At 47.1% G+C, this 23719-nt stretch overlaps 1 protein-coding gene across 2 annotated transcripts in view; it reads right to left on the reverse strand.

The window, feature by feature from the left end:
* GPN2 (GPN-loop GTPase 2) overlaps window positions 1-23719 on the reverse strand; it is a 369135-nt gene that overhangs the window by 175024 nt on the left and 170392 nt on the right. The window lies entirely within an intron of this gene.

A 23719-nucleotide genomic window follows, 5' to 3' on the forward strand; every position in this document is an offset into this window, starting at 1 on the left:
TATCTTTAGGTGAGCAATCAATAGTATTGACGCCCTAGACATTACACCAGATAACAAAGCGCTTCCATTTGCTGGAGTGTCAGTAGCAATGTCTGGTGGTAGGTTCCATGTCTCTCTGAGTATGTGCATGCATCTCTGAGGGAGCTGAAGGTACCCAAACTCTATGACCTCAGGAGCCAGACTGCTAAATTGAGAGTTTGATGGTATGGGTGTAGTGTCTCTCCCTGATCTTGAGATAGCATGTTGTACGGGCACGGCAGCTTCCTGGGAGGGGAGACTGACATTGCCATGAGAAGGGCGAACCACGGTTGCTGGTCTCACATAGGGGCCACCAGGATTATCGTGACTGGTTCCTGGTGCATCTTGTGCACTATTCTGTTGAGTAGGGGAATCTGGGGAAAAGCATAGACAAATCTCCCAGACCATGTTATCCAAAGATCGTTCCCCTTGGAGCGGTTCTGTGGGTACCTGGAGCCGTAATCTGGGCATTGGGCGGTCACCAGAGCAGAGTGGCGAATAACTCAATCTTTGGGTAGCCCCATTCTGTGAAGATGCTGAGTAAAATGTCCTCCTGTTGCCACCACTCATGCTCTACGGGTAGGGGGAAGTCGCTGCTGAGTATGTCTGCCAGAAGAGTGAGTTCCCCTGGAACATGTTGTGAAAGAAGGAACATGTTGTGTTTGAGTGCCCACTTCCAAATGTTCTGGGATAGTTTGGACAGCCCTAAAGAGTGAGTGCCCCCCTATTTAAGTAGTACATGGCTGTACTACTGTCTGTGAGGACTCAAACTGTTTTCCCCTGGAGGTGTGTTTGGAAGGTCTTTAGGGCCTTGAACACTGCTAGTAGTTACAACAGGTTAATGCGATTGGATGCTACTGCTGGAGACCACACGCCGTGCGGCGTCTGTTGAAGGAGAAGAGCTCCCCACCCTGTCAGAGATGCATCTGTGGTGAGAGTGGTTTCTACTGTGGGGGTGGTGAAGGTTTTCCTCTGCAGAAGGTTTTCCCTTGACCACCACTGTAGAGACTGAACGAGGGCTGCCGAGACAGCCACTAGATGGCCCCACTGGCCGCTGGCCTGACACCATTGGCTCGATAGCCACTCCTGCATGGGGCGCATGCGCAAGCGAGCGTAAGGAACTAGGTAGATGCAGAAAGCCATCATCCCCATCAGTCGCATGACTTTGCGTACAATCACTTGGTGACAGGCTACATAGTGAGGGATCTGGAACAGCATGTTTTGGACCCTCTCGTTGGAGGGGAAGACGAGCCAGTCTTCTGTCCAAATTAGAGCCCCCAGAAACTGTTTGACTTGGCTGGAGGTTGGACTGGATTTTCTCTTGTTGATAGAGAATCCTAGGTTGTAGAGGAGATTTACTGTCCTCTGGGTATTTGTCTGGCATGTTCCGTACAAATCCCCTGTTATGAGCCAGTTAAGGATAGACTGGGATGGACTGCCTGCGTAGGTGAGCCGCTACTATCACCTGGACCTTTGTGAACACCCTTGGGGCTGAGGCAAAGCCGAAGGGGGGAACCTTGAACTGATAGTGGGTGTCCTCAATCATGAACCTGAGGTACCTTCTGTGTGCTGGCAACATTGAAATATGAAAGTATGCATCTTTCATGTCCAATGTGGCTATGTAATCCCCCTGCTGCAGCAGTGGTATAACCTCCTGAAGTGTGGTTATTTTGAACTTTTGAGGTTTAACATACTTGTTTGCAGGTCTAAAACAAGGTGCATGGTAAGATCCTTTTCGGGTACAAGTACTGAATAAATACAATTGTTTACCTGGAGAAGGGGGGTGACTTCAATGGCACCCTTTTCCAGCAGGACCGGAACTTCTTCCAGCAGGATGCACAGGTGTTCTGGCGACAGGCGTTACTTCTTGGTGTGTGGTAGCGAGGTGGTCAGAGAAACTCGATACAATACCCGTGGGCAACAGTCTTTAGTACCCACTGATCTGAAGTGATCTCCTCCCAGGCGTGGATGAATGAAGACAAGCGACCCCTGACTGGGTAAGCGTGGGAGGAGACCTGAACCGGCGAGTCATTTTGAGGTGGAGGCCGGGGAGCCTCTAGGAGTAGAGTTTCTGCCTCTACCCTTGCCCCTACAAGAGCCTCTCTGTTGGTATTGGAAGTTACCAGAGGATCCTTGACCAGAGGACCAGGAATTATTTCCTGAGCCGTAATGCCCTTCGGGCGAGGGGGGGAGATTAGCCCCGTAAGGACCGGCGTGAGTTGGAGCCTCCGCACTGGTGAAAGGGCTTAGCCGTGATCTAGCTAAGTGATTTCAGGGTCTTGTGTTCTTTCTTTGCCGTCTCTAGGGCGTAGTCAACCGCTTCGCCGAAAAGGTTTGAATCGTCCACTGGCTTATTAATTAGAGAGCCCTGAGTTTCTGGGTTTGAAACCAGAGTTTTTTAACCAGGCATGGCTTTTAAGCAGGGTGCGTCCAGTGGTCTCAGCCGAGGTCAAAATGTTCTTCAGTATGTTTTTTGTTACTTGTCTGCCTTCAGCCACGACCACTGGCGTGATCGGGTGGGCTCTGGAACGTCCTGAAGGCCATCCTGCACTAGGCCCTACTGGACATCACTAACTTGCCAGTTGCGTGGTGTTACTTGGGATCCTTGTGGAGTACGCTGCAGAGGTGGTGACCCGCTTGTCCAGAGCGTAAAACTTCTTGCAGTCCTTGTCTTGAGGGGATTGTGCTGAGGATAGAGGCACCCCTGTCCTTTTCCGAGTGGTCGTAACGACTAAGGAGTCGCATGTAGCATGACCCCTAATGTAGAGGGGGTCTGAGGGCGAAGGGTGAAATAATTTCTACATGTGGGGGTTAACTGCCCTAGTGAGAGACGGGGACAGCAAAAAAGGGGCCAGGCATTTCTTTATAGAATTCAGTGAAGGGATAGCTTGGCTAGTTGGAGCCTTCTCCTTGAGGATACCCTCCACGAAGTCTGAGTCTGGAGCGGCTTCATGCGTTGCAATTTTAAAATGGTCAGATGCTCTTTTTAAAATGCAATTGAAAACATCTGGTCATCCACAGTTGACAAGTCTCTTTGAGGAGGGGTAGCAGGGGCATCTAGATAGATGGCGTCTGGGTCGACAGTATGTGTCGGTGAAAGCCAAGTACCCTGATCCTCCCCCTGGTCCCAGTGTAGGTGATGATCAACTGGGCCCTGCTCAAAAGGGTTAACACCTCTTCATAAGACTCCTCCTGGTCTTGGTCATCTGGGACCTGCAAGAGGTCTTCTTGTTGTCCCTGTGCAGAGGTGGGGAGTCTCTGCAATTTGGAGGGGATGGGGCAAGAGTCCACTTCGCTAGGTCATTTGGGTATAATATACTGCTCTGAAAGGTCAATGAACTGGGACATTTTGTCCATGTATTGCTCAAACCTTTCTCTAGTCCATAGAGACGCAGCTGAATGGTCAGAAGGAGGAAAGGATTCCTCAAAAGTGGCAGACTTTCCTAAGAAGGCCTTAGAGAGGGGCTGAGGGGCTTCAGAATAGTCCTCTCGACAGGAGTGGGTGTCCTTGTACCCCTTGGCCGCTGAAATGACCTCCGAAAGGCTTTTGCAAAAGTTTTAGCGGCTGTTTAGAGGGTCTTGACGCACCTGAAGGCGCAGTCATGGTAAGGGACTCCCCCGGGTCCTTTGGCCCTTGCGCGCTCTTGGATGGTCGGTCAGCGATTGAGGATTTTTTAGAGGGAACGCCCGTTCCAGAAGGGTGCACTGTCGCATGCTGCGCATGTTGTTGTGTGGAGGGCGTTCAACCGCGAGTTTCAGCAGGAGCCGATTAAACATTTGACGGTCCTGCGGGCGTTGAGCACTTCTTCGACTCCGTCAAAGAGGCCTTAGAGGTTGTGTGCTTTTGTACATGTGGTGCTTGGCTTACCTCGTCATTGGGCTGTGATTTCCCCATAACAGTGCCAGTGGCCTGTCTATCCGGGCCGGGAACAGGCATCTGGGAGCACACAGGCTCCGCTGAGAGGTCGATGGCTTCCAAATCAGAGCCATGTCTGCCGACAGATGCCTCGTCGCCAGAAGTGACGGCATTGAAGGGGGAAAGGCCTTCAGCCAGCATAGCGTAGCCCGCCCACCGTTTAGTCCACCTGTCTTTCAACGTCTTTGGTCCAAAGAGTTTACAGGCCTTGCATGAGCGCTTGTCGTGGTCAAGAGGAAGACACTGATTGCATCGGTGATGGGTGTCCTTTCAAGGAAACTTGCTTTTACATGACAGGCAGAATATAAAGGAAGCCCACTCCATAGCAGAGGGTGGCAGCAGCCAGACCAATAAGAGAAAGAGAGGGGTGAAGGAAATACATTCTCAGAGAGACCCCACTCTCCCTACTGTAAGGGCCTGACCGGAGGGCTGAGGCCACGCAGTCTACAGTCGTCGAGCAGTTAATAGTCGGCAAGCAGATGAAACCCACGAAACAGTTGTCGAAGTGACTTAACGGCCATAGGCCGTGGAAATAAACTTTATCAATATAAACTCTTACGAGCTACGCATAAGCGACCAACTAGGTTGGCGGAAAGAAACAATCTGGTGGGACCACGACACACGAGGGATTTTGGTTACACTGCACGTCACGTTAGGGATAGTGTTAAAGTCAAGCCCATGTCGACGTGCCTTTCGATATTCGAAAGAAAGATTCAATACTACGTGATTTCCACTAGATATCGGACTATATGCACAGCATGTGATTCTAAGCAGATTCACAGCATCAGAAATATTTGGACACCATTCAATGATTTTTATGGTGAATGAGAACTTGACGGTAGTCTGTAATTGGTCTATTTGTTGGATTGGTGGTAAGGATTGTGATGTTGCTCTGGGATCTTTATGTCTGTTTGTTTCTGTGTTTTGTTTGTTTGTTTGTCCTGTCTGTGGGAGTGTCTTTGTATCTGTGTGGTAATGGTGTTTTGTGTGTGGAGGATTTCTGTTTAGGTTGCTATGCATAGGGAGGAGGAATTTGTATTGCCTGAGAGTGTTATTGATGTTTTTGATGTATTCTATTGGCTGTGACATGTTACCCTATGTATTATTGAGCGTTGGAAAGTATTTTTTTTGTTAAACTACTCATAACTGTTTTTCTTTTTATTGCATTTGAAATCATTAAATAAATGTTTAAAGAAATATTTATATACACATTACTCAACTTAATCGTATTTCTGATGCTTGTATCTGCTTAGACTCTCATGGTATGCATAGGCCGACTAGTGGTAGTCGCGGCGTATTACATTACTTGTTTTCAAAATTCGAAAAAGGGACGTTGACGGGGCATGTCGGTAATATCTATCTATGTGACGTCCACTGTACCCATGGTGCTTCACACATCGAGGTCCCTCAGATTGTTTTGTTTCTGACATGAGGTAGCATCAAGTGCAGCACGCGTACAGATGTAAAAGCTGATAAGAAGCAATAAAGACAGAAAAACATATATGCACCTTCTACTCTAAGAGGGGCGGAAGGGTGGGCGCATGTGAATCTAAGCAGATACAAGCATCAGAAATACGATTACGGTAAGTAATGTATACCTTCTTAGGCTTGTGGGTCTGCCTAGATCACATGTCATGCATATACTAGCGAGCAGTATCTGGAGAAGGCGATGGGTTGTGAGAAGGTATGGCAGCAAATAGATGTTTTAGCACTGCTTGTCCCACCTATGAATCTGCATTAGAATGTGTGTCCATGCAGTAATGCTGAGTAAAAGTATGTATGGAACTCCATGTAGCTGCTTTGCAAATGGCATCTAGAAGGACGTTTTCAATAAATGCCAAAGTAGCTCCTATAGCTCTGGTCGAGTGAGCTCTTGGTGTGAAAGGCAGGGTTTTCCTTGATAGGGAATAGCAGAGCTGTATGCATTTCACTATCCATCTGGAGATGGCATAATTTGAAACAAGATCACCCACCCTGCCCGGTGCTATAGAGACAAACAATCTGTTTTTCTTAGAGGGTTTGTCTTGTTTACATAGTACAATACTGCCCTCCTTACATCCGGTGTATGGAGGTTTTTCTCAGCTGAGTTGGATGGATTTTCAAAGAAAACGGGTAGGTCAATGGATTGGTTAACATGGAACTTGGATATGAATTTAGGTGAAAACATAGGGTGTGTTCCAAGTACCACCATGTCCTTGTGGATAACAAAGAAAGGGTCTTACACTGACAAAGCTTTTAGCTCACTAACCCGTCATATTGGCTACTAGGAAAGCTGTCCTGTATGTTAGGTGTTTTAGGCTGGATTTATACATAGGTTCGAAGGGTGGCCCCATGAGCTTTGAGAGTACAACATTAACATCCCAACCTGGAGGCGGGCTGGAAATGTGGGGTAAAGTATTTTTACTCCCTCCATGAAAGCCTTAACAACAGGGACTTCCCACTAGGACACCTTGTTTTGTAAAGTGGTGCACGCGGAAAGAGCCGCTAGGTGAACCTTGATGGAGTTAAATACTAGGCCATAGTCTAGTAAGTGGAGCATGTAGTAAAGAATGTGTGATGGGGTACATTCAATCGGGTTTACACCTTTTGATCGGCACCGTATTACAAATTTTTTCCATTTGTTGAAGTAGCAGTGCCTGGTGTTAGGTTTGCATGCCTCCTTGAGGCTATCCATACACCTTTGAGATCATTTTAAGTGTCCAAACTCTAGGACTTCAGGAGGCAGGCTGCCAAAATCATAGACAGAGGATGTGGGTGAATGTTGTCCCCCTGTGCTGGGATAGCATGTTGTAGGGGCACAGGAGTTTGACTGGTTTGCACATCGCCAGTTAGAGCAGATGTGGAAACCAGGGTTGTCTCACTCACATAGGAGCAACCAGGATTAGAGTAGCTTGTTCCTGGTGCATCCTGTGCACTATTTTGCTCAGGGGTGATATTGGTGGAAAAGTGTAAGCACATTTCCCTGACCAGCTCATCTGCAGGGCGTTCCCCTTGGATCTGGGTTGGGGAAAACTGGATGCGAAGTTTGGGCATTGTGAATCTAGATTTGTGGTGAATACATCTAAAGGAGAATAACCCCAGAGGGAGAAGACATTGTCTTGAATTCATCTGTTGAGTTGCCACTCTTATTCCTCACGTAAAGGATTTCTGCTTAGAGAGTCTGCCAGAGGATTGAGTTCCCCTGGAACGTGTCAAAATACTAGGAACATGTTCCGTTTGAGTGCCCACTTCTAAATCTTTGGGGCTAGCCTGGATAGACTTGGAGAGCGTGTGCTCCCTGCTTGATTATGTAGAACATGGCAGTGGTGCTGTATGTGAGGATTTGCACCGTTTTGCCTGTTAGATGCAGCTAGAAAGCTTATTGGGCTTTGAGTATCGCTAGTAGTTCTAAGAGGTTGAGGTGGTTCTAGGCTGTGATCTGTGTCCACAGGCCATGTGCTGCGTGGTGAAAGTAATGGGCTCCCCATCCGGAGAGTGAGGCATCTGTTTTAAGTATTGCTTGGACTGGAGGATTGTGAAAGGGTTTTCCCTTTAACAGATTTTCCTTTGACCACCAGCAAAGTGCTTGTACTAAAGTTAGCGAAACAACCACTAGATCGTTCCATTGACCGCTTGCCTAAGACCATTGTCTTGCTAACCACTGCTGCATTGGGCCCATGCGCAACTGTGCGTGTGGAACCAGATACATGCATGAAGCCATCAAACCGAGCAGGCACATTGCTTTGCGTACGGTTATTTGGCGAACGGCAAGATGCGGTATTTGCAGCAGTATGTTCTGAACTCTTTGATTTGAGGGTAGACTAGCCCCTCTATTGTCTTTATGATAGCTCCAAGGAACTGCTTGGATTGGCTTTGAACGAGGTTCGATTTTCTCTCGTTGATTGAAAACCCCAATTGGAACAGAAGGTTGATTGTTCATTGGCTATTCTGCTTGCAAATTTGAGGGGATTCCCCTGTTATCAGCCAGTTGTCGAGATAAGGGTACACTGGGATTAATTCTCTGCGTAAGTGCGCCACCACTACTGCCAATACCTTGGTGAATACCCTTGGAGCTGAGGCCATGCCGAAGGGGAGCACCTTGAATGGGTAGCGTTGATATGCTATTTTGAAGCGCAGGAATTTTCAGTGCGCTGGGAACATTGAAACATGAGAGTATGCATCTTTCATATCCAATGTTGCCATGTAGTCCCCTTGTCTTAGCAGTGGGATTACTTCTTGTAGCCTTGTCACGCAGACCTTTTGTGGCTTGACATATATGTTTGCAGGACGCATATATTGACCAGGGAGCACTGTAAGGTCTTTCTTTGGCACAAGGAAGTATGTTGAATAGATACTCTTTTACCTGGTTTGCCGGGATGATCTCTATAGCATTGTTTTCCAGCAGTGCGTTGTCCACTTCTAGCAGAATGCGTTGTTGTTCCTCCTTGTTTGTCTCTTTCTTGGCGGGTGGTTGGATGGTCTCTAGCCTCCCACCAAGGTGGAAAGAACCACTTGTCTTACGTGATCACCTCCCATGGGTGGGTAAATTGACAAATGTGTCGTCCTACTGGAGAGGCATGGGAGGGGACCTAGAGAGGTTGTCATTGCTTTCGGGGTGGGGGTGGAGCTTCTGGTTGAGGAGGCTCTGCCTCTACTCCTGGACCTTCTGTGCCCCTTTGAAAATTATGCTGGGAGGACTGCCCTGTGAGGTACCCCAAGATGAGGTTTGTCCACCCTGACTATAGTTAGAGTACCGTTGAGAGTTTTGCCCTCGAAATTGGTGTGAATTAAAGGCACCTCTTTGCACAAAAGGTTTGTTAGTAAGGTGTCCCAGGGACTTAAGGGTATCGTACTCTTCTTTAGCACTTTTCAGTGTGTCCTCGACTGCTTTCCCAAATAAGGCATTTGGTTTGATTGGCATATTGAGTAGGGTGGCTTGAGGTTCCAGTTTAAAGCTGGATTGTCTTAACCATGCATGGTGGTGATAGTACCCTCTGCTACTATACGGCCTGCATTATCTGTTGCGCTCAGATTATATTTCAGGATGCAGTTGCTTACCCTGAGACACTTTTTTAAAAGCTGTGTTTTAAAGGGCTCTGGGACTGAGTCGATTTATTGTATGATCTCGTTCCATTTATGGCAGTTATAACTTGCCAAGAGCGTGGTGTTATTACCTATTCTTATATGATATGCAGCCAAGGAAGCTACTTTCCTGCCCAGTGTATAAATCTTTTTGCTCTCCTTGTCACGAAGGGCTTCAGCAGAGGCTAAGGGTGTGCCCGCCCTCATTCTTGTGGTCGTTACGAGAGAGTCAGGCTTTAATTGACCACTGATGTATAATGGGTCAGAGGGGGCTGGCCTGAACATCTTTTCAATTCAGTGTTTACTGCCCTTGAAAGGTGGGGGGTGAGTAGGCTGAATGTGCCTCTGGATGGGCTGGTGGAGTGGTATAAACTGTGCTGCAGACCTTTATCCCCAAGGATGTCTTCGACAAATTCCTTGTCCACTTGTACTTCTTGGGTATCGATCTTGAAATGTTAGACAGCCTTTAGGAAGATCTCATTATATTGCAGCTGATTATCCACGGGGGTGTCAACGACGCATTGGTCATTATGGTCCGGAGATTGTATGATGTAGACGTCATTGTCATCATATGAGTGGTCTTTGTCATAAAAGACCCCTTGGTCTGCTAGTGAACCAGGACCTTGAGAGCCAGAACTGTTAATGTAATAGAGATCCTGGGACATGTCCTGCGAGGTGCTAGGCTGGGCAGTGTATAGATGTGGTTTTTTTTTGGCAGCAGGTTGGTCTTTAGCAGCCTCCCCTTGTGAGGGCCCTTGGAGGTTGGACAGTTGATCAGGGTGACGATCAAAGAAATCTACAAAGCATAACATCCTTTGCATTATTTAGTCAAATATTTCAGGTATCCGTTGGGTGGAGCTTGGAAAACCTGTGGGAACAGGGGTAGAGATGCTCTCTGATGTAGAGGGATGTTTAAGCTGCATGGCACCTGAAAGGGTGTCACTAGAGGAAGAGGGCTCATTGGCCTTTAAAATAGGGGATTTAGAGAGTAAGGGCGTCAGAGATTCTGAATTTTTTGACGCCTTGGACTTGAGGAGAGTGTCTGGGGCATGTTTTTAATAAGCTCCCTCATTTTTGAGCTATTGGAAAGGGCTGTTGAAGCGTCTTTCAATACACGCTCGCTGGTACCAGAGGGTTTGTCTGGTTTATTTGCGATGTCGTGAACAGACTTTGGGGGCCTGTCATGTGATGAACGAGATTGCCCAGAGGACAGGGATTTCTGAGACCTTCCCTTTAACACTGCTTGTGGCTCAACGGTTGACGAAGCGGTCGACTGTCGGCCATGAGGGCGTGTGCTTTGTGTGGCGTGTAGTGATGGTGCCTGAGCCGCGGGTGTCACCTCCGTAGCAGAATCGCCGGCCTCCCTGATGGAGTCGGGGGCTTGCACACGGGAAACCGTTGGATCCCGATCACCCTCTGCGTCACTTAGGACGTAGACGCTGCCATCGCTGGAGGCTCCTCAACATCCATAGCGGCTGTTGGGAAGGAACCAGGGTCCTCCCACGTACTTTAGTTAGGCAAGACCTATTTTAGGCACTATAATGGACTAGGCGGGAGGGGCACTGTGAAGGCTCTTTCATGCAGATATAATCACACATAAAGACATGGGCAGGCACTGAAGAAGGACTTGGGCAGACAATGAAAAAGGCAGTTATTGTTTAAATATAAAGCACAATTAACTATTAGCTGGATAGATTTGTAATGTCAGATCCTATGCATTGTAACATCTTAGTGTGGTATGAGTCAAAAACTCTCCCTCCCTCCCAGAAAGAATGGGCCTGTGCTCAAAATGGACTGCAGGGGCTTCTGCTGTGTTTGCCACTAAGGCTAGCCCTGGAAGACGACAAACTGACTCACCAGCTGTCTACCGTCAGTCAGGGGTCCATGCGGGCTAAAATGGGATTTACATGCTCTGTGCGACAAAATGTAGAAATGGGACATATTATAAGTATTAAGTGTGGGGGGAACCTACAGGGCCGAGTAGAATGGGTGGAATATGGAGAGAATGACTGGAAAATGTTTTTATAAATAAAATGTTCATAGGTAGCTAAATGAAGGAAAGCATGAGCTATAGTGTATTCTTGCATAAGCTAGCAAAATGTACAACAGCACGCTCTGACAAAACTGCTGACAAATAAGAAAAGAAGGTTTTGAAGGTTTTGGAGCATCCCTATTATGGAAGGAGGACAGACTGGGATGAAGCTGTGGCCCGTATCCAGTGACGCCACTACAGCAAGACGGGCCTATATAAACTCCTGCCTGGCATCACTTTGGCAGGAAGGAACGGAATAGGGTCAGGAGAAGACTGTTCAGGCAGCAGAGTCCTTTGCTACCATCCTCATTTTTTTAAGATTAAACTTGTTATCCTTACAAGATAAGATAGACTCTTGGCCTTATTTCCCTAGAGGGGTGTATTTATTCTGGTGTGAGCGTAATAAGGGACACCCTTACAAGGCTTCGGCCTGCATGGCGTGATGGGCCCAGTGCTTAGTCTTAATGTCCTTTAGTGTCTTGGGCCGAAATGTTTGCATAACTTACAATGTTTTTTGGGTTGGTCCCTGGGGAGACAGAGGTACACACCTTGTGCGAGTCCTTCCAGGGAAACTTCCTGTTACAGGAAGGGCAGAATTTAGAGGGTGTGTTTTCCATGGTACAGAAAGATGGCAGCCCAGCGATGGAAAAGGAAGAGTAGGGAAGTAGGCATTCTTTAAAGTAAAGAAATTATGACCTTCCTCCACTCACCCTACTGTGAAGGGTCGAGGCCTGTTGAGGCTTAAGTAGGCCACAGTCAAAGTTCGTCGACACGGTCTAAGTAGTCTGTCCTTGCAAGCCGTCACCGAAGATCTTACTGTGCTACGGCCGTCGAAAGGATAGAAAGCTAACTTTTAAAACGTGTATAATCAATGACGTTAGCCAGAAAGAAGGAACTCTGCAACTTGCGTCTGACCATGATGGCAGAAAAAATAAAATCTGAGCGACCTCGGCGCGTGAAGAACCATGGGTAGAGTGGACGTCACACTAGGGATAGTATAACTAACACGCCCTGTCGACGTTCCTTTTCGAGTTTCGAAAAACAAATGATGTAATACTCAATGACTACCACTACATTTCGGCCCATGCATAGCATGTGATCTAAGCATATCCACCCGCCTCCGAAATATATATATTTCCTGGTTGCCGCTCTTTTTCCCTACTTAAGGAGCCCTCCAGCCTCTTTTCCTTTGCAGATGGGAAGCAGGTGCAAGTGTATCTAGGTCACCTGGCCTAAGCCCCGCCCACTGGTTGCTGCTCGTTTTCCCTACTTAAGGAGCCCCCCCAGCCTCTTTTCCTTTGCAGATGGGGATCAAGTGGATCTCGTGGGGGGGAGAGAGAGAGAGAGAGAGAGAGAGAGAGAGAGAGAGAGAGAGAGAGAGAGAGAGAGAGAGAGTGTGTGTGTGTGTGTGTGTGTGTCTGTCTGCTTCCCCCCTCCCTTCCTCCCACCACGCCCCCATTGGTTGGCAGGCCCTTTAAATAGGCCAACCAAGTCACCCCATGCCGTGACAGCCCCCTCGGCCAACGATCAGAGGCTTTGCCCTTCCATGCGTTGCCCCAGGTATTTCTTGATCGCGTACCCATCTGCGCCCCTCCATCCCTGCGCGCTATGCGCGTGCAGTTGCCAGCTTCATCCTTGTATCGCTCGCACTTCGCCTCCCTTACCTGCGTGGTCCCTTGCAATCTTCGATCGCACATGCCTTCGCTCCCTCTACTTACCTGCCTCCCGCTCGCCCCGACCTACGTGGTCCCTTGCAATCCCTGATGAAGTGGTTCCTCGCACTTCCACCCTGGGTTTGCTCTAGGTTCTCCTCTAGGTTCTCTAAATGACTGCTCTGTTCCTGATGCCCTGGTAACCTAATTTGCTTACCGGACTGCCTTGTTTTCTGCCTGCTCTTCCATCTGAGCTCTTGTCTACTTAGTCAATCATCCACTATTGTCTTGTCCTTTACTTCTAGTCTGCTTGCACCCCTCCTTGTGTCCTCCCCTAGTGTCTCCGCACCCCTATCCCCCCCCAACTCCTTTTCCTCTCTCCTTTTCCCCCACCTACTATGGTGCCCTCTTTCTCCTATCTTTTCAAACTGCTTCTTTATCGACTATCCTGCTCTCCTCACCAAGTCTGGTAGGAAGAAGTTCAAAAAAGATACCCTGGTCTCCAACGCAGGCCTCCCCATCGCTGACACCTATATTAGTGCTTCCTCCAGAAAGACCCTCATTGACATCCTCTTTGTCGTTCCCTCGCCAGACCTATGGACTCTTCTCTGTTCTCTCTCCTTTCTCTTCTTCTCCCATTAATGGTGCCACCCGGTGGGTTCCATGTGATAAAATCGCGGCAAAAATTGCTGTGATTACAAAATATTGCGGCAAAAATGCTGGGGTTTTTGCGCCGCAATCCATGTAAAGTCCCCCGCAACCCCCGGACCCATTATACCATTTAAGGGGATCGGGGACACCCCTGCAGCCCCCGCTCCCCTTAAATGGTTAAATGGGGCATACCTTTACCGAATCAAACCACAGCATTTTTACCGTATTTCTTTTTTACTGCAACATTTTTGCGCCCATTTTATTACCTGATACCACCCAGTGGGAGGCCCTCCTGGCTCACTTCCACTGCTCTAAGGTCATCATTAATGTTTACTTGAATGGCACCATCTTGGCCCAAGGCCCTCCGGCCAACCTTCTCCTCTTTGATAGGCGCTTCCTGCGCTGCATCAATTTCCTTTCTTCTCGTGCTGTCCCTTCTCTCTTTTCATCTCCCTTGCCTCCCCCCCTCTACCTCCTCCTTGGCTACCTTTCCCTCCCTTCCTCTTCTGCCTCCCCCTGGCTCCTTCTACACCTCTGCAGGGCGTACCTCTGATTTGTACACCTCCCTGGAAGTCTTTCAAGGTTGGCAACCTTCTCCATATTGCCACTCTCGACTCTCGCTCAGCTGTTAAACACTCCTCTGACATCTGCCACCTCCTGGAAGAACTTGATCTCTATATCCTCGGTCTTACCGAGACGTGGTTCACAACTAGCTCTGTCAAAAGTGTTGACACTCTCCTCCCTGATGGCTACAAGATCCTCTCCATGCCCGCGTCCAACAGTTCCAGAGGGGGTGTAGCCTTGATCTTCCTGGAGTGGATTCCTGCTTCTGTCATTCCTGTCAAGGCCTACTTCTCTTTCGAATGCCTTGTCTGCAGGCTCTCTTCCTCTCCTGGTCACTCTCTTACCGTGGCTACTATCTATCGGCCACCTGGTCAGATCACCTCCTTCCTCTCCGAGTGGGCAGACCTCTCTTCCTCCCTCCTGGCATCGACCACTAAACTCCTCCTTCTTGGAGACTAACATATACCTGGATGTTTCCTGTCCCTTCTCTAGACTCCTTCGCGACCTCTGTGACTCACTCTCTCTTTCTATTCTCCCCTCTGGCCCGATTCACTCTGCAGGACACACTCTGGATGTTCTGATCTCCTCGGAACCTCCCCCTCTCCATCACCCTCACCACTCCTCTCCTCTCCTCTCTCCTGGAGTGATCACTTTCTCCTTTCCTCCCATCTCTCCCTCTCTACCCCTCAGGCCAAGCCAACTCCAGCACTGCCACCTACCTTCGCGGTCATCCAACCCATGAAGTGTGCGTCAGTTGAGGCTTTCGCTGGCACTTTCTCTCCCCCTCCTCCTCCACTGCCTGACTCACATCCTGACACAGCCCTTTCCATGATCCACTCTTCTATCTGATACTCTTGATGTTCTTGCCCCCATCATGAGGATCCGTTTGAAGCACAAAGCCACGTCCAACTCCTGGTATTACTCAGACGTTGTCACCCTTAAACGCACGTGCAGGGTGGCCGAGCGGAAATGGCTAGCTTCTTGCGCATCCTCTGACAAACTGGCCTGCCGCCTGTTCCAAAGACAATGCCGGCTCTCTGTCCACACTAAGAAGAGAGCCCACATTCAAGTACTCGTCTCTGCGGCATCTAACAACTCGACCAAACTCTTTAAAATCTGCAAGGAGCTGGCCAACCCTGCTGCAGTCTCTACCTCTCCTGTCCTCTCCAAGGCACTCTGCACGGATCTGGCTTCTCATTTCATCTCCTCCTCCCTCTACTCTCTCCTCTACTTCCGGCCCCCCTGTGGCCACTCTCCTCCCTCTTTCTCTTCCTTTCCTCTGTTCTCCATTGACAAAGTTTCTAGACAAGTCTGATCTATGAAAGTGTTGTCAAAACAGGTTCTTCCCTGTTTTTCCAAAACCATCAAGGACCACATCGGCACCCTCGCTCCTGCCCTGGCTGACTTCAGCAACCACTCCTTCACCACTGGAGCCTTCCCAGCCCCCCTGAAGCACTCTATTGTGCACCCTCTTCTCAAGAAACCCTCAGCCGACCCCTAGTTTGATAGTGGTGGTATATTATCATTCACCAGCTCCTTTCTATCTATTTACTGTCTGCAGTCCATTGGTGGTATATTCTTCTCTTCCCTTTCCTGGCTGTCTAGTTTCAAGGGCAGTGGTGAGGCTAGCCTCCAGCTAAATTATTGAGTTTAGTACACCCAAGGGGCAAGCATAATCCCTGCTTTGGTAGTGGTGTTATATTATCATTCCCCGCTCCTTCCTATCTATTTACTGTCGGTGGTCCATTGCTGCCTGTTTTTACGAGGTGGGCCAAGTGCTATTGCTGTGTCATACCTTGCTCTCCCTTCCGATTGATCTGTGGGTGTTCTTTGGTATGATTCGATGTGGTTTGTCTTTTAATTGATAAGTGGATATGTTACAGATCTGTATATCCTTATTTTATAAGGGTTGATGACTTAGGGAATCAGGGTAGGTTCTTCCCTCGGCCTAGTTCCTCTGTGTATTTTCTTATGGGCATTATTTCTGGTTATGGGGTGAAGAGCCACGATTTGAGGAGTTTCATGAGTTGTAGGTGATCTCTTGTGTTCCGTATGTTCAGTGGGACTTTGTTCTGTCAGTTGGTTCTGATCCTCTTGAGTTCTGTCTGGATGTTTGATGGTGTGTTTTTGTTCAGTCAGTTGGGTATGGTGTTCCTCTTTCAACGGGAGGGCTGGCCTGGGGGGTATTGTAGGTTAAAGGTTGGGTGTATGGGTTGGCCTAAGGGTGACGGTAACTGGAAGGGGATGATGGTAGTAGTTACTGGCTTAGGTGCTTAGTGGATGTCCTGGGTGTCAGTTTCCTAGGATTCAGTTGTAGCAGTTACTGATAATCCCTAGATGACTGAGGGACAAGAGGTGGACAGTTTAGAATTTTACAGGTGGTTTACAATGAGATTGTATTCTTGGGTGTGGGGTATCAGAAAGCCGAAGTGATGTAGGTTTCAGCGGGAGCGAAAGATGATTGAACAGCCTGATTTCTGATCCTTGACAGCAACGGGTAGGTTTGGTTCCGCAAGGTGGGCAGTGATCAAGATTGGGACATCAATCTATCGGGAGAGGGATTTGGCTTCGCAAATAGCATGGGGTGATCAAATATCAGGTTGGGGAGTCCTGGGGGACAGGGGAGGTAGGTAGTAATTAACGCCCAATTTGACGCCTAGATATCGGGAGGAAGGTTCAAGGCTCAAAGTGACTGGCAGCAATGAAACACCTAGACTGGTAATCCTAGGCAGCAATTGAACACCTAAGCTGGAGTATCTGGATAGCGGGAAAGGCTCCGGCCTCACATTGTGGCAGGTTTAAGTTGTGAGATGGAGGAGGGGACACCTAGATTTGTCTTTCTCACAGTGTACGTTGATACAGGAGAGAATATTTGTACTCAAGGGTCTTGTATTGAGGTGGAGAGGCCTAGGTTTCAGAGTGTAGTATATTACAGGAGATCACGCTGAGATTCGAGTCCTGTATAGTGGGAGAGAGGCATAAGTTTCAAATGTAGATCAAAGGCAGTTTCAATGCATTCTCAAATATAGGGCAGCCCACTTAGAAGGGTGCTGTTTAGTGGGAGAAAGGCCTAAGTTTCAAATGCAATTTCAATTGTAGTTTCAGTGAACTTTCAAATACAGGGGAACACTTGGAATGGTCCTGTATAGTGGGAGAGGTGCTTAAAAATTGCAAATGTAATTTCAAATGAAGTTCAAATGCAGTTTTGATGCACTTTTAAAATAAGGGGGCACAATTAGAAGGTCCTGTCTAATGGGAGAGAGGCCTAAGTTTCAAATGCAAATTCAAAACTACGTCAATGAAGTTGTGTGCCATCTGCAGCAATTTTCATGAATGGCCATTTCTCTGCACCCATACCCATTACTAGTGGTTCAAGACAGGGTTGCCCAATATCTCCCTTACATTTTGCCCTCTGCATCCATACTTTTGCTCACAGAGCCACATATGATGCACACAAAGGGTCTTGCAGTGGGGGGAATCTCAAAATAAATGAACACTCTTTGCAGAATTTTTTTTTTTATAGCAGACCGTAAGGCTACATTTCTGCATCTAGTGCAAGAGTTACCCAAATTCTGAGCTTGGTCAGGCTTTACAGTTAATTACCAAAAGTGACATGCAATGGGTATTACTGTACCGAAATCCATGATTAAAAATCTTGAACAGCCGTATAGTTTACCATGCAGCCCAAAAAGGTCAAATCCCATTCCAAATTGCTTAAACATATGTCCCGGAATTCATGTCCTCTATAAATAGAGCTTTGACTAGACACGCCCCCAATTGAAATATCATGGATGGGTGAGACTACTTCTGTAAAGATGAGCCTTCTATCATAAATATATTTCAAGCTCTCCCTAGCCACTTTTCTCCCCAATTTATTTTCAAGATGTAGAATAGGAGTTCTGCGTTTGTTTGACAAGCAAGCCGCCCAGATAGCCCGTACAAAAGTAATGACTTCCGAATATAGGGGTGGTCTCACTCAAATATCAGCCGTTATCTATTTGCATCATAGGTTCATGTGGTTCCGTAGTGGTGGGTTGGGTAATTAGTTAATAGATTGAAAGGGATTGAGGAGCACATAGTTGAACCCCTTTTGCCAGGGTCGATTCATCTTCAGCCACAAGTTCAGCATGCCCTATTATGTAAATCGATAACAATTGATATCAAACTCTCATACTGGGAACAAGCCCGTAATAAATTTAAATTGTCACCCTAGCCATCGCCGTTTACTCAGATAGTGGGAAACGCAGATTTTCCTCTGGGTTCGCCTTGATTAGGGTTCTGGATATGGGTGAAGTGAGGTGTAACTCTGCTTAAACTGTTCTATGACCAGGGAACCGCCTTAAAGCTTGAGGAATGAAATGCAGGGTGCCAGATTCCGGAATCAGGAAGATTTAATTACCTGCAATTACATAACGGGTTGATGTATCCTTAGAATGGGCTTTGGAATCCTGGAGAAACTACTAAATGTTAAGATATCCTGTTGACTGGATGATCCACGAGAAGAGTCTAGACCCATGCACAATCAAGAACATGCAAGCCTGTTCAAACTGTTTTGACATCAAAGGCTAATATTTGGGCAAGGCTTTGCAAGTCCTTCCTATCTGCGCAGGTAAAAGAGAAAAGATAGAAAATATGTTTTTGCTGATATACAACTCCCTCACGGTTCCATAAAATGATTCTTTTAATGTCTCCCCTTTGCTGGCACTGCGCCTTACCACTTGGAACGACTGTCCTTCAATGGTGGGAATGCAGAAGAGTTCAATCCTTCTTGCATGAAGAGCTCAGTAATATACAAGTGACTACTCCTAGTGACCTTCCGATGGACCCCAGTGTTGTATTGTTGGGCGAGGTCGATGAGGGAGAAACTTATGGCATGAGGGGGATGAGGTCTGCCTTAATTACCTAATGTCTAAAAGGGACCTGAATTACCATAGAGGCACACTGTAAGTCACCCAAGAAACACCTGCCCCCCATGACATGGGATTGGTGGGCCAGTTTGTGGAATCATATGGTCATGGATAAAATGATTAGGGGTGCACTGAAATTCGGCTTCAAGTTAGTATTCGGCCGAATTCCAGCTATAAAAGTGATTTTCGGAAAGTTATATTTGGCTTCGGCTAAATACTTAATAAGTTTTGCATTTGAAGCTGAATTTCAGTACTTGGCTGGCGTGGTGGAAAACAAAGCCGACCTAGCAATAAAAAAAGCCAGCAGATCACCACTCTGGGACAGACCCCACTCGTGCAGCATGCTCCAGACCCCATGTACTGTCACCTCGGTCCGTTCTGCCTGCTCAAAAACCAGCCCCCAACTCCATCCAAGCTGCCTACATTCTTTTTGCTTCTTCCAGACGGTGTCACGTCCCAAGCCCTTGTGCTGCTGTTAAGACAAATACCCCCTTCCCAGCGGCAGGCATACGTTGTGGGCCCCATAATGACGGTTCTCTCAAACTGTAAAAGCTCTGCTAGAAGAAAGAAAATGATAAGCAGTCATTAAGGGGCCCACATTGTCTGCCTGCCGCTGGGAGGTGATATTTGTCAAGGGACGGCCCATTTAGAAGACCATTGTTTTGGGCAAGACATTCTTAACATTTCAGTGTTAAGAAATGCAAGTTATTAGAATAGTTTTTTTATAACACGCTTAATAACAACTAGTGGTTTCTAAGCGCGGGATCGGGATTCTAACCTGTGTTGTGCTGCATTGTCTTGCTTCCAAGACAAATGTGTTGCGCCTGAGCTATCCATGCTCCTTTTTATTTTGAAAGCACACAAAGCACCAGTTACCTGCCTAAATCTACACCCTCCTCCAGGCCACTTAAAACATATCACACAAAGCAGTTTAAAACTACATTATTTTCAAGTGTCCATATTTAACACACCAACACGCTTTTATTTTAGGTAGAATGTAACATTTTCATTACACCATATAGAAACCCTGTATTTGTCAAACAGGTAACCTTTCCATTCATTACCTTTTGTTACGAGTGTAAGAATTGAAAGTACATTTTCCAAATGCAAAGGTCATTTTTTGCCTTCTGCTGAACTGCATTTTGGCATTTGTAGTCTCCCATTTGAGATGGAGGTGAATAATGCTACAATTGTACACTTTTTGCCTAACTTGTTTCTATAAGGATTTTTATATTTGTGTGATTACCTTACTTACGAAACATTTATAAATGAGGATTTGGTAAGAGGTTGCAATCCTGGAGAGGTTTCCTCGTTGTGGTCATGTGTTGCTTTACAGTGCACAAGTAGAGGATACATGTGGGTAGGCAGACTTTTTTCAGAAGGCAGATGCTACCCAAATTGGGTGTTTTTGAGACTGGTAAACTTGCTCAAGATTTTACCTACAAGGATTTCAACCAGGTTGTCTTGTTCCAAGTGCAGACATTTACCCACAAGACCACATAAGAGAGTCATCATAACACATGTCTTGTATTGGGATTTTGTTTTCCTGGGACTACTTTACTACAGAGTACTACTTTACTATCAGGTAATCTGCCCATTCTTCCAGCTATTGATTGCCCTAGATCCTCGTGCTCTCATTTTCCGACTTTCTCGGAAGATATGGTCTCTAAAGCACTGCTAGGGAAAAAGCCTGTGACCCTTCCGATCCACTCCCTTTGGCAGTGATGAAACAGCTATCGGTCAATCTCTTAGGTGAAATCACCACCGCCATCAATCTCTCCTGCCAGTCGGGATTTATTCCATCAGAGCTTAAGGCTGCTCTTTCCGTCTAACTTCCGCCCCATTTCTCTCTTTCCTTGTCTTATGAAACTGCTCGAATCACTGGTGTCTCCTTTGCTGTCTTCCTTTGTTGAGTCGTCCATGATACTCGACCCAGCCCAGTCTGGTTTTTGCCCTGGTAGGGAGACAGAAAGCGTTCTTGTCTCCGTTCAGGACGACAAGGGCAGGCTGGTGGATGGGGGCGGTGTCGGCGCCCTGATTCTTTTAGATCTTTCAGCCGCGTTCAACACTGGGGATCATGCTACCTTGCTTACCCACCTGGGCCAGATCGATGTCTCGGGTCGGGTATTGGCGTGTTTCGGCTCCTTTCTGGAAGACAGATCCCAAACTCTTACTCCCCCCTCCCCTTTCTCTCTAAATCTTCACATCTCTGCTGTGGTGTACCTCCGGGTTCTGCTTTGTCCCCTATTCTTTTTAACATCAACATCTTTATGCTGATTTGCCTCATCTGCTCCTACGGCATCAGGTTCTATTCATATGCGGAGGACACCCAGCTTCTAATCCGCCTAGATCTGGATCAGGCGGAGGTGTCGGCTCCCCTGCACGAGTGCCTGACCGCCGAGGGCAATGGATGGGGCAAAATTGGCTGAAACTGAATGTGGATAAAACAGGTGCTGGGTTCCGATCTCAATCCCTTGCTATCAATTTCTTCCTTCTGGCCCTCGTCCCTTGACCCACTTCCGGCGCCTTCCACAAAGGTAAAAAATCTTGGTGTTATTTTGTCAGCCAACTTGTCTCTGGGCCCCCCAAGTCTCCTCGGTATGTAAGCAGGGACATTTCCAGTTGAAAAGTCTTAGGAAAGTGCTCCACTTGATCCCTCCCCTGCTGCGTCCACCTGTAGTAGCAGCAATGATTCTTAGTAGGTTGGACTACTGTAATTCTTTGTACCTTGCGCAGCCTAAAGGGCTGATTGTCAGATTAAAGCGCCTCCAGAATCTGCTTTGGGCACTCCTTATGGGTCTCACATATCCCCTATACACCCGTTCTCTCCATTGTCTCCCGGTGGCACAGCAAGTTCAATTCAAGGCGCTGTGCATTGTCCACCGGGCTTTGCATGGCCATAGGGCCGAGTATCTGAGTTAAATTTGAGCGGTACGTTCCTAACCGCTCGCTGTGCTCAGCTTCAGCTGGTCTTCTCATGGTGCCCTCCTTTTGTCGTGCGCGACTGGAAGGACGTGCCTTCTCTGTTGCAGCGACTCTACTATGGAACAGTCTTCCACTGACCATGAAGTCACTGTCTAATCACTTTGCCTTTCGGAAGGATCTTAAGACCTATCTTTTTTGACTCTGATGTTTCCCTAAGCCTCTCCGTGCCCTCATGCTCGTTACTCTTTCCTCCTCCCAGTGCCAAGATGCCTTCGGGTGAACACGTGCTCTATAAATAAACATAACATAACAGATTGTTGTTATTAAAAGGTGGGAACCTTTGATACTTTGCCAGCATACTTATTGGTAACTCTCTACTTGCAGGTAATTTTTCTGGCGTCGATAAAAAATGTTTTAAATGCCAATGCTCTTTTTTGATGTGTACTTTCTTGTAAGGAGAAAAAAATAGAACCAAACATATATTTCACTTTAAGATAGGTACACTTACAGTGCATATATTCATAAGTGCCAGCTTTTGATTTGGTTCTACATTAAAATCATTAAAATAACAAATTCCGAAAAGCTTGAGATTCAAAATTGTGAAGCAGACTTGCTCACATTTTGAGCCTCAAGCTTTTCGAATTCTGTTGTTTTGTCCTAGTTTCGCATTTAATGTATGCGGGGAAGACCCCTGCAACACCTTAAGCCCATAATGCCCAACTAGGTGAGCAGGGTAATAGTTTCAGCGTAGTTGTACAGGTGCACTGCCCACCATGAAGGCGTCGTGGGCGCGCCGGGAATTGAGTTCCTGCCTCCTCAGTTTCTCTCTTCTTATAGATGCTGGGCATCCACCGTTTTGCTTTCACTCTCAGAGCAGTTCTGAAAGTTGCGGGTTCCGCTGCTTTCTTTGGCTCCGCCTCTGTCAGGTGTTACGCTGCCAGTGGTCTACCCTGTTTGCATACGTATCTCTCTGCCTCACTGTGTGCTCCCTTTCAGTCTCCTCGTCTCGTCTCTCCTTTTCTTATCCAAAATCCAGCCTAGAAGTAATTTGAAGCCCACCAATGGTAAGGATCTGCAACATTCAAACAGCCAGTAATTGTTCAATAAGGGACAACTATTGGTTTCACGGATGGTTAATGGGATCAGACAGTTTGTGTGTGTGGGTTTTTCTTTTTTTACTCCCTCTCCCTCTCTCCGTCCATCCATCCATCCCTCCCTCCCTCCATGGTAGGCAAGAGATTAAATCTGATTCTCATCAGCTTGGCTCTATAGGCCTGGTCCGCAAATTTCTTTAAGTTTCTCTGTGGCTGGCCATAAGGTTTCATCTCACCCTTAACTGCTTGAACAGTTTGTACTCATTCCCTTCCTCCCCAGTATTTATCCAGTCATGTTCCCAAAGTTTTTTCTTGGTTTTGCCTGGGTTGGGCAGTAGTTCTTCCTCCGAGGTCTCAATTATGGTTAATAGATTTCTGCAGGATTCAAGCCACGAGGAGTCTAAGATGTTATCACTTTTTGCTATTTCAACTCGTATCGATTGAAAGCAAACAGCCAGGTTCGGTAATATAAAGGATTCCTGTAAAAGGTTAGAGATTTCTAAACCACTGCTGCCTTCAATGATATTAAACCCAGTTCTCTTCTTACAATTTGTATAGGAGTTGATTTTGGCAAGCCCAGTACCTGTTTCCAAAATGTCCCTTCTAGTAGCGGCCACAGGTTAGGGTGAACAGTCACCAATGTCTCTCCTCTGTATGTTAATATTGGTACCACCTTAGCTTTGTAAAAATCGATTACTGGTTGAAGAGAGAAATCATAAGATTTTCTCTTCAGAATCTTTGCTTGATTAGCCAATGGCTCTACTTTTCTTGTCAAGGCAGCTATGATGGCCTTCTCTCCTTGATTCCCTGAAATTGACAGACCCAGATATTTGAAGTGTTGCACGCATTCCAAATTTGCCCCATCGATTTGCCAGCTGAACATTCGCCTCCCTTTGCTA

Source organism: Ambystoma mexicanum, chromosome 11 (genome assembly GCF_040938575.1).
Source record: "Ambystoma mexicanum isolate Mex_15411 chromosome 11, UKY_AmexF1_1, whole genome shotgun sequence".
NCBI classification, from domain to species: Eukaryota; Metazoa; Chordata; class Amphibia; order Caudata; family Ambystomatidae; genus Ambystoma; species Ambystoma mexicanum.